This window comes from Sparus aurata, chromosome 4, assembly GCF_900880675.1.
Source record: "Sparus aurata chromosome 4, fSpaAur1.1, whole genome shotgun sequence".
Taxonomy (NCBI): Eukaryota; Metazoa; Chordata; class Actinopteri; order Spariformes; family Sparidae; genus Sparus; species Sparus aurata.
The window spans coordinates 29,459,007-29,470,172 of record NC_044190.1 but is presented as its reverse complement, the minus strand read 5'-3'; the positions used below and the strand labels follow the sequence as shown (position 1 = coordinate 29,470,172).

The window sequence follows — 11,166 nt, the reverse complement described above, 5'->3', positions numbered from 1 at the left end:
GACACTTATTTGTTACAATATTTTACGGAGTAGTTACATTCATACAGTCTTACAGTTACAACCGGCCCTTTAAGGGCAACCATAATGTTGATGTGGCCCGGGCTGAAAATGAGTTTGACACCCCTGGTCTAGACATTAAAATACACAAATGGGTAGCAAACAAAGAGATCTGATGCCTTGGGGGAAAGCAGGGTGTGGAGGCATCTCAAGTAAATAAGGGAATATTAAAATTTACCACTACACTTCTTTTGAACAACTTATTTACAAGATTAATAATAATTTAGATCTCTTTTTGAAGGTATGGGCTCCTTATTTGGAAATAATTGGAAAGTGATGATCATAATGGCTGATACCTGTACACTCCCCCATGCACCTTTTTATCTATGTAGGTTTAAGGAATAGACATGTCATGCAACATTGGTTTGTGATGAATTAAACTGTCAAGAATGTGCATCTTATTTTTACATCATTTATTTTATGACCATGATTATTATTATTATCATTATTATTCATTTTTTAAATGTTTCTTTTACTCATTCTTTTGCTTGTTACTGTCAGGTTTGTTTTATTTTCTTAAAATGTTGACTTAATCTTGTTTGCATTGTTTATATTTGCACACTGGTTGTGCATTGGTATTTGTAATAAAAAGTCAATAAAGAAGTTAAATATATAAAACCTTGTAAAACATTTTTCGAAAAACAAATGAACATGATAAACATTTGTTCAAAGGAACAAACATTCAAAGACAGGAAAAGAGAGACAGAGACTTAAACAGGCAGAGGGAAAAACAGACAGACACATCAGAGAGGCAAACAGATTGATAAACAAATAAGAGACAGAGAGTGAGTCACAGAAAGGGAGACAGAGCATATGTTCGGTTTAATTGTTTACATTTCAATTGTCTAAACAAGTATATGTTAAAAGAAAGTTTGGTAAGAATATGAAATGTGCCGTTAAACATAGGCTGACTGAGTCAACTGAAATGTGGTGAAACTATATATAATACATCAGTTATACTGCATACGGCATTCAGAAATGAAACTAATAACTGTCTTGTTTTAAACTTTTTTCAGAAAACAGACTGAGACAGGCAGAAAGGTAGAGACAAACAGAGAAAGTGAGAAACAGACAGAAAAAAAACAAAGTTTCAAGCTTTCAGGGCATGACATGTTCATGCCCTGCCAAACCCATATGTGTTTCCAAATGCAAAGTCAAACTTCTCCTCGAGTAGTTGGTAAGACACATGTAGTGGCAACTTGATGCAGTTAACACATGTGTTGGCATGAGGGAACATTAATGTAGCCATCATCTCCTTTGTGAAGTAACTAGACAGAAGGAATTGGGGAAAAGCCGATAGGTGGTACCACAGATGCCCTAGTTGTAAGGGCTTCTCTAATTTGGATGGCCCTTCTTCCTCTGTAAAAACAAAAATATTATTAGTGGTAGTCCAATTAATGTGTATGTGAATCATCTCTAAAGCAATTAACATCAGCTGATACTGAATAAATTGTCCAGTAAGAGAACATAAGAAATAAGCAAAGACAAAAAAGAGGGTATACATAAAGAGTATTTTTATGCCTAATCAGTATTTTTTTACTAAAGTTTTTAACTTAAAACTTCAAATGCTGACAAAGGATAGTTGCTGATATATGAGTCTGAGAACATTTTAATAAATCTGAATTAGATCTAATGGGATTTGAGTGTTTCTGTTACTTCCTGTAAGGCTGGTCCACACTCCAACATAGCTGGTGGTGATAAACTGCAAACTGCTACCTGCAATTAAACAAAAACATGAAGAAGAAGACTGAAGGTTGCTGGAACCTGTCGGACTTGACCACAGCTTTTTGTCATTTCACCTTTATGTTATGGGAGCATTTCAGTAGTGCATGTGAAAGTGTTTCACTTGTTTCCATGAGAGCATTTCAGTAGTGTATATGAGAGCATTTCACTTGTATGTATGAGAGCATTTCACTTGTATGTATAAGAGTGTTTCACTTGTATGTATAAGAGTGTTTCACTTGTATATGTGAGAGTGTTTCAGAAGTGTGTGCGAGCAAATCATTTTTCAGTTTTTTATGTGAGAGTGTTTCAGTCGTGTATGTAAGAGCATTTCACTTGTTTGTGAGGGGTAAGTATGAATAATGTCCCTGACGGCCCCTCATACATCTCCATCCTGCTCTTTTTATCATTAAGATTGCTCAAACCACCACACACCGAACGCTCACGTTACAATAACATTAACAATGGCTCTGTTCCATTCAAGTGTAATAAATATAATATAGTCCAGTGGTTCTTAAACAGAAAGCATTTAGGAACATCTGGACTGACATGTATTCTCAGCTGTATCTCTTATCAGGGCTACAGGATGGAACAACAAGCAAATGAGCCAGCTACCAACGTGGCAGCAGACCGGCACTAGTGAATAAACCTCTGTCCTGTCTCTGACTGCATTGTCGAGTCATACGGTCTACTGCTAAAAAGATTGTTCTCACAGCAGCCAGTTTGGTGTCAGAAAGTAGGGTGAACACAGGTGTTACCAAAAATACTGATTAGGATTCTGTTCCATGTACAAGTCAAGGTGCTGCTATTTTGCATGGTGGCAGATTGATTAAAGCTGTGTTACCTCATATTTCATGAGGACATGGCTGCTGTGAAAAAGGTCTATAGCAGGGGATCAGCAAGGTTTACTATCAAAAGAGCCATTTTTGCATTTCCATTTCAATGATGCCATGTTTTGATTCATTTATGAAAAAAAAGAACTAGCCTACAGTAAATACAAATACAGTAGCAATACAGACCTATATATACAGAGCTCATTAAGTCTTCCCTCTGTTTGTGAAAATGTACAAAGTAAAAAGTAGCAGAAGAGCAGATGATTGGAGGGAATAAGGGCTCAGTAATTCTGTTAGGTGCCAGGCCATGCAATGACTCGTATGCAATCAATACTATTTTGATATTGATTCTATGTTTTACTGGAAGCCATGAAGGGAGGGAAGAATTGGGTTGATATGGGACTGTTGACGAGTATTTCTTAACAACCCAGCTGCTGCAGTTGTCGCCACTTGTAGACGTCCTAATGAGGACTGAGTAATGAAGAGGGAGTTCATGTTTTAGTATAGATTGAAGAACCAGGACTGAATGAGTTTAGTAGTGTGAGGTTTTTCAAAAATCCAAATTCAAATGCTGGCCCAACAGACAACAAAGATTCCTAGAGATGGTCTTGATATTGTTAATGAAGGGCCCAATATTGGGACTGAGCTTCTTACTCTAACAATTAGGACTGATCACAACGACCCCAGCGTTATCAGAATTGAGATGGCGGAAATGTTGAGACATCCAATTAGTAAGATTGTTATAACTCATAAGCTCATAAGAAATGTCACATTAGACCCCACATAAGAGAGGAGCAGAGGAAGACATGTAGTTGTTGATATGAACATTGCAGTATGATATAACCCATTAAAAGCCTTCGAGCCAACCCAGTTCAATAATTCATCAATTGAAATGGCACGATCACTCGGGATGTATATTGATAAGGATTTAGCGATTCCGATGCTTTATCGATTCCTGTTTATCGATCCGGTTCCCAAATAGGCTGAAAAACAAGTAGTAAATGAGTACAGAAAAGAATACAACCTGGTTTAATAATATAAATCTTAATTATTCACTGCTAAGAATAAACAATACGCAAATGAGTCCTCAATAAACAAATAAACAATACTCAAATGAGTAAGATGAGTCCATAAGTCAAGTGGCTATTGGCTAAGGATAATCCCATAGAGGAACAAGAGGAACAACAAACAAGGAACGGGCAGGGCAGGGCAGGGCTGATTAAATTAACCTAATTTTTATCATTATCACACGACGTTAGCCAGTTGTTTAATTTTACCTGCTGTGCTAGTGCTCGCACTGGTGCTGCTAAGTGCGTCAAACACACATGCCGTGTTGTGTGGCCAAATGCTTGGATATTAGTTGTATAACCGCCTTTGGCGCGCAGATCCCTCCTACAGGTATTACAGGTGACGATCCCCAAGGTGTCGTCCTTCTTTGTGAAATTCAGCCAGACTTTGGATCGTTTTTGCCGGGACGACATTTCTCCACAGTGCATCGCACGTAGCAGCTTAGCTCAGCTCACCTCTGCAGCAGCTTGTGTGTGTTTTTGTGTGATGTCATCGCACATTTGCGAGTAGGGTACGTTTGTTTACAGTCGCGGCGCAGCCCGGGAAAAATCGATAGCTTTTGTTAGCGATTCCAAAGAATCATTTGACTCAGAACCGGTTCCCAAACGAAACTGGTTAACGATGCACATCCCTAACGATCACTGGTGTCATAATTCTAGTAAAACTAAAATGGAGCAGTCTCTATTAATAAGTTAAGTTAAGTTTATGTTTTTGATTAAAAACAAGCCAGAAGCATATCCACAATGAGGGATGTTATCTAGTTAAACAATGCTCAAGTCTTAACCCCTGAAGTACAGGAAAAAAGGTGTGGCCACACTGTTACCACATATCAATAGCTTGATGTTTAATTACACAAAGCAAAACCAACAAACATCCAGGATGGAGAGAGCTGAACTGATCCACCTTGCTCATCCTGCACAGCCAATAACTGGTGTAGATGGAAAATACCAGACATGTGACATTAGTTACCACTCCTATCTGGTTCTTCTTGTTCCTAAAGTTGAATGTTTGAGCCCCATTGTGTAGAATGATGTCTGTGTAAAGGTTAGTTTTCAAATGTATTGCTGAGAAGTGTAAATCTTCACCGTGCTCATTGAAAATCTAATTTTAAGAGGTGGGGCCTACTAGCATGATTTGTGACATTGCAGGTACTTTCGAAGCCATCGGATATCCAGCAACTAACTGGGTGGAGGACATAAATAGGTCCATTTCAGGTCCAGTATTGAGCATACACACACATATGATGGACACATCCGCTGAGAATGGACTTTAAGGTGAAGTAGGAAACATCATGTGTCCAGCAGACAAACTTGTGAATTGCAAAACATCTGAATGTACATATATTCTGGGAAAAAAAGGCAACTATTGGCATTCTATGGTAAACAAAGGAAGAATTTCATTGCATAATTGAGAAGATGTTTCCTTACTGTGCATATGACAATAAACACTTGGAATCTTGAATCTCTTGGTTTTAAATTGTATTTAAAATGTGGTAGTCACTGAACCAAGGCGAGTTCAGCCTCAATAACACCCTGAGTACAGTCATATATTGTTAGCCCCTCTGATTATGGAAGGGTAGCTAGCTGATGTGTCCTACGGCTACCCTACCATATCCTATCCTATCCTGTCCATTGACACATTATTCATAGAATGGGCCCAGCAAAACAAACACAATTTTATAAATTATGAGGCCACTTGGACAGAAAGGAGTACAAACTGGAGAGCAACACCAGGGACGTATGGAGTGGGATGAGAGAGATTACAGGCTTCCAGAGTAAAGATGGAGGAACAGGTGAGGGAAATAAACCATGGGCCAGCTCCCCCACCCCTAGCAGCCCCCCTGCTTCTCATCTGAGCAACCACTTCAGGATACAACCCCCCACAACCCCAAACCGACCGCTGCAGTAGTTGCCAGCTATCACCAGCCATCACCACCTCCCCAGGCTGCTTAAGGCCAAACTGGAGAACATGCAGGTGGATTCTCCCCTCGTCACGTGGGTCGATGACTATCTGACGTGAAGACCACAGTATGTGAGATTACAGAACTGTGTCTGACCATCTGATCGGCAACATTGGTGCCCCCCAGGGAACTATGCTGTCTCCCTTCTTCTTCACCACCTACACTGCAGAATTTAAGTGAGGGTGGGAGGGCGGATGAGTACACAGACCTTGTCAGCAATTTTGTTACATGGTGTGGGGAGAACCACCTGACAAAGATGAACGAGATGGTGGTGGGCTTCAGGAGGAACGAGTCACCACCCTCTCCATTCTGCATTGGTGGGACAGACTTTGACATTGTGGATTCATACAAATACCTGGGTGTGGTGCTGGACAATAAACTGGAGTGGTTTACAAACACAGAGGCAGTCTACAAGAAGGGCCTGTCTGCAACCAGATGCTCCAGATGTTTTATCAGTCTTTGGTGGTGAGCACCATCTTCTTCGCTGTGGTGTCCTTGGGTGGGGGCATCAAATCAAAGGACAAAAACAGACTGAATAAACTCATTAAGAAGGCAGGGTCTGTTGTTGGCCCTTAGCTTGTCACCCTGGAGGAGGTGGTGGAGGACAGGAGGACAGGCTTTTATCAAACTGTGTCTTTAATCAGACTGTGAACTGTTGTCGAACGACGTGCTGTGAGTGTGTGAGTTTGACTCTCCATTGCAGTTGCAGTGTTTTTGTTTGATTGGACTCCGTTACCGACAATTAAATGTGGCGTGTTATAAAACCTCCGGGAACCATCACCTTATCCTGGTGGAGAGGTTTGTGTGTCCCAATGAACCTGGGAGCTAGGTTGTCAGGAGCCATTTGCTCCCAGTAGGGTCTCCCAAGGCACATTGGTCTCAGGTGAGGGGCCAGGCTAAGTATGGTTCACAAAGACCCCATGGAAGACAGATGTGTGAGGCGGAGCTCACGGGACCTCCCGGACGGAGGGCCCGTGAGCGAGTGCCTGGGGGCCGGGCACAGCCCGAACAACGTGGCATTTCTTCCTCCCCCATCCCGTGGACCCACCATCTGCAGGAGAAACCGCTGGGGTCAGGTAACCCTCTCACCATATAATTCGAAAATATGGTCAATCTTAAAACTGTCACTTTCGACATAATTATGCTTCTAAATGAACTGTTGACTCAGGTACATTCGCAAAAGTTGCATTTTGGCAAAAGTTTCGCTTTAATGTTGCTTTAAGATACCGTGTGTGTGTCTGTGTGTGTGTGTGTGTGTGTGTGTGTGTGTGTGTGTGCGCGCATGCGTACGTGCGTGTGTGATAGAGATATGTGGCTGTTCTTTTACAAATAATTTTAATTTTGTTTGCATTAATCCTCGGTGAGTCAGAATTATGGGGCATTACAGGTGCAAACTGTGTAAACTATCCTGACATTTTAATAAAGCCTCTAAATTGAATTAACCGGTAACAAACTGATCGTGAGACACAACCCTTATTGTAAACGTTACCATGTCAACATCCATGATAATTGGTAATACACTAAATATTAAGACAAAGGGTCCTAAACTGGGAAACAGATTATAGTGTATGACTGTTAGTGTTGTTGCCTGATCACTGCCATTTAGTGAATAAACCTCTGTCCTGTCTCTGACTGTATTGTGAAGTCATACGGTCTACTGCTGATAAGTTTGTTCTCACAGCACTCAGTTTGGTGTCAGAAAGTTGGGTGAACACAGGTGATACCAATACTACTAAATAGGATTATATTCCATGTCCGAGTCACGGTGCTGCTATTTTGCATGGTGGCAAATTAATTAAACCTGTGTTTACCTTCATATTTCATGATGATACTGCTGCTGTGAAAAAGGTCTATAGCAGGGGATAAGCAACGTTTACGATCAAAAGAGCCTTTTTTGCCCCCGTCCCTCCCCCAAAAAATCTGTCTGGAGCCGCAAAACATATTTGTTTCCTATAATAAATGTATACAGAATAGAAAGTCTTTATTAGCCTATCAAGATTATTAATAGGCCTAAATGAGCATTAGTTATATTTTCACATCATGTGGCTACTCTGCAGACTCAGACTCACACAGACTCAGAGTCTCTGCATGCGACTAACCATCTTCTATAATCTGTCATCACGTCACACACACACACACACACACGCACACGCACACGCACACACACACACACACACACACATTCCTTGAGCCTAGAGCATATCACACCCACATGTGATAGTGATCACCATTGTTGTTCTGCTAGACACACACACACAATCTTTCATCTTTGTGTTGAATAAAGCCTTTTTATGCTTACAGTATAAGGTACTTGAACTTTGCCTTTCCATGTCAATGATGCCATGTTTGTGCATTTATGAAAAAAAAGAACTAGCCTACATTAAATACAAATACAGTAGCAATACAGAACTATATATGCAGAGCTCCTTAAGTCCTCCCTGTGTTTGTGAAAATGTAAAAAATAAAAAGTAGCAAAAGAGCAGATGACTGGAGAGGATGACCACTAGAATAAGGGCTCAGTAATTCTGTTAGGTCAGGTAATGCAATGCCTTGCATGAAATCAATAACATTTTGATACTGATTATATGTTTTACTGGAAGCCATGAAAGGAGACAAGAATTGGGTTGATATGGGACCGTGACAAGTATTTGTTAACAGCCCAGCTGCTGCAGTTGTCGCCACTTGTAGACACTAGTTTGGCTTTTCGTATAGATTTTAGTATAGATTAAAGAACCAGGCCTGAATGAGTTTAGTGGTGTGAGGTTTTTCAAAAATCAAAATTCAAATGTTGGCCGAACAGACGACTAAGATTCTTAGAGATGGTCTTGATATTGTTAGCGAATTTCCCAATATAGGGACAGACCTCCTTACCATAACAATGAGGACTGATCACAACAAGACACAGACTAAACCCACAAACATCCAGGAGGAGAGAGCTGAACTGATTCGCTTCGCTCATCCTGCACAGCCGTTTTTGCGTAGATGGCAAAAAACACACATGTGACATTCTTTACCACACCTATCAGGTTCTTCTTGTTCCTACAGTGAAATGTTTAAGCCACATTATGTAGAATGTCTGTGTAGATGTCTGTTTTCACATTTGTTAGTGAGAAGTGTAAATCTTCACTGTGCTCATTAAAAATCTAATTTTAGAGGCTGTTCTATGAACAGGATTTGTGATATTGCCAGTACCTTCAAAGCCATGAGATAACCAGCAACTAGTGGTGCAGCAACAGCAAGAGTCATATAACTGCAGATGTCAGTGCCTTCCCAAAGCTTATTTTAGTCATTTAAAGGAGAAGGAGAAGGAGAAGTCATTTATTAGGAAAAATAACGAGAACATTTGGCACAATATTAACCAGTTGGTGGTGACCAACTCAATATTGAGGCAAAAGTTCACATTATTTTTCCTACTGACAGCACTCTTCTTGTCCTACTTGTTTTTAATGTATTGTACATTTTTTATTGCAATTTTCATGCCCCTGTAAAGCAGTTTGAGTTGCTTGTGTCTGAATTGTGCTATACAAATAAGCGTGCCTTGCCTAGTTGTAAAATCATTTAAAAAAGACTTTTAGAACTACAGAAATTCATATTTTGTTTTAATAGTTTTCATTTTTCCCCTCCTTAAAAATAAGATGCAGTAATGAAGTACAACAAGTGAAAAGGCTTACCCCAAAAGGACAAGAAGAAAGGCAAAAAAGACAAAAATGCGGATCCTTGAGTGGGAGTGCAGCAACTCTTTTGATCATTTATAGGCCAACGTTGACTCAAACTGAAGTACTGCTGCGCATCCAACGTGCTTCATTGTAGGCAACTGGACTTGTTTTTCAGTTTCTTGATGATGTTTCACCTCCCATCCAAAAGGGTCCCTCCCTTCTATATGACTCGAGGGGAGTTTCAGGCTTCAAGCTCTGTGTGGGAGATGTCGGGGAAGAAATATGATTCTTTCATGACATTATGTCTCCAAAAAGTAGGAGGTCATTTGTGTTTTGTTCAGACGTTAAAGTCTTGATATTGATAGTGACAATTGCTCTATTAGAAATCTTCTCATTGTCTCTGCAACCTAAAGACTCAAAGCTACTGTAGATATGTCTACAGAAAAGATGTCTGACGAACCAAGCCAAGCCTAGGCCTTCGATATATCTATGTTTACAGACTAAGTGTTTCTGACCTATTTTACGTCTTAGTCCTCTGGCCAAAGGGGAGAGATTCTGCATCACCCCCTTGCTATGTCATTAAACAGATAACCACGTATAGAAGCACTTCCTCCTGAAGCTGTAAGATATAATGGACATACAATAATTGGACAATTGGGGAAGGCAGGTTTGGATCGTCATGGCAGAACTCTGTGAAGACAGATGTGATGTTATGTTGCTCCTCCATGATCATGCTTTATAAACTATCTCAACGTAAGTCATCAGTGTCTCTGAGACTTCTTCATCTCTCCTGAACAGTCAAGTGTGCCGAAATTCCATAACAGTTGGCGTTGTGAAAAGGATCTCAACACAACAAAGACTGGTGAGGTATTTGGACTACAACACATTTTGGTCTTTAATTCAACTCTGTTTAAATTTAACCTGTCCTTCCTCCTTGTGTGAGTTAAGGAATGTAGACAGTGCGGGGCTCACAGCTCCAAGGGACCTTAGAGTGAGCATTCAGCTGTGTGTGTGTCAAAGCTTAGCAGGAGACAAGGCCACTATAGGGACTAAAACGGAGCCTGACTCCTATGTCAGATGGAGGAAGACATCAAAACGTGTACATCTCCTGGTAAGGATAGAGGGATTATTTAGGTAATTTTGGAGACCTAAGGAGTGACAGTAACAGATTTAGTCATTTATGGGAGATGAGCAGGGAGATAGGACGCTGTCTTGACATCTGTTTTAATAAAGATTGCTCTATCATTCCACCCAACCTTGCCACCGCAGAACTCTTTTATCATCAAACTACACATCGACACCTTTGAGGAAGGGAACCCAGAAACTACACTGTTAAGTGCAAAATTCCTTTTTTTTTTGCCCTTGCTATGTCTGAGTTTGACACGATCTAAAAGAATATGTATATTTTGACTGAAATCAATTAAAATTTTACCAAACTAGCTACATTGTGAATATTGGAAATACTCTGAAAAAGTTAAAGCAATTGGTCTGAGTTGGGCTGGAAAGACTGGAAGTAGTGTTTAATCACTCCTGCGGGGAGTATTCTAGGGCAGCATCAATGCTGTGCCTGACACAGAGGGAGCAAACTGTGGGCATAATCTGTAGGAAAGACATTCCAGGGTGTATTTGAGATTCATCTCGATATAACCAAGACCAGGAGGTGACTCTGTGTCTGGTGGGAATGTAAGACCTATAGAGTCTTACATTCCCGACAGACACAGAGTCAACTCAGACCAATTGCTTTAACTTTTTCAGAGTATTTCCAATATTGGTCAGTGACCATAGAGCGATATATAAATGTGCGCACTCCGAAATATTATATTTTTGAGTATCTCAAAACAGCCCTTACAAGTATAAAAGTAACTAACCA

General features: G+C 40.3%; 1 long non-coding RNA gene across 1 annotated transcript; it reads right to left on the bottom strand.

Moving 5' to 3' along the window:
• Positions 1-860: 860 nt before the first annotated feature.
• On the bottom strand, positions 861-9,440 carry LOC115580402 (uncharacterized). Its single transcript, XR_003983858.1, has 2 exons — positions 9,312-9,440; positions 861-1,773 (listed from the first exon to the last, which is right to left on the bottom strand). It is a non-coding gene; the product is annotated as an uncharacterized LOC115580402 (long non-coding RNA).
• Positions 9,441-11,166: the final 1,726 nt, after the last annotated feature.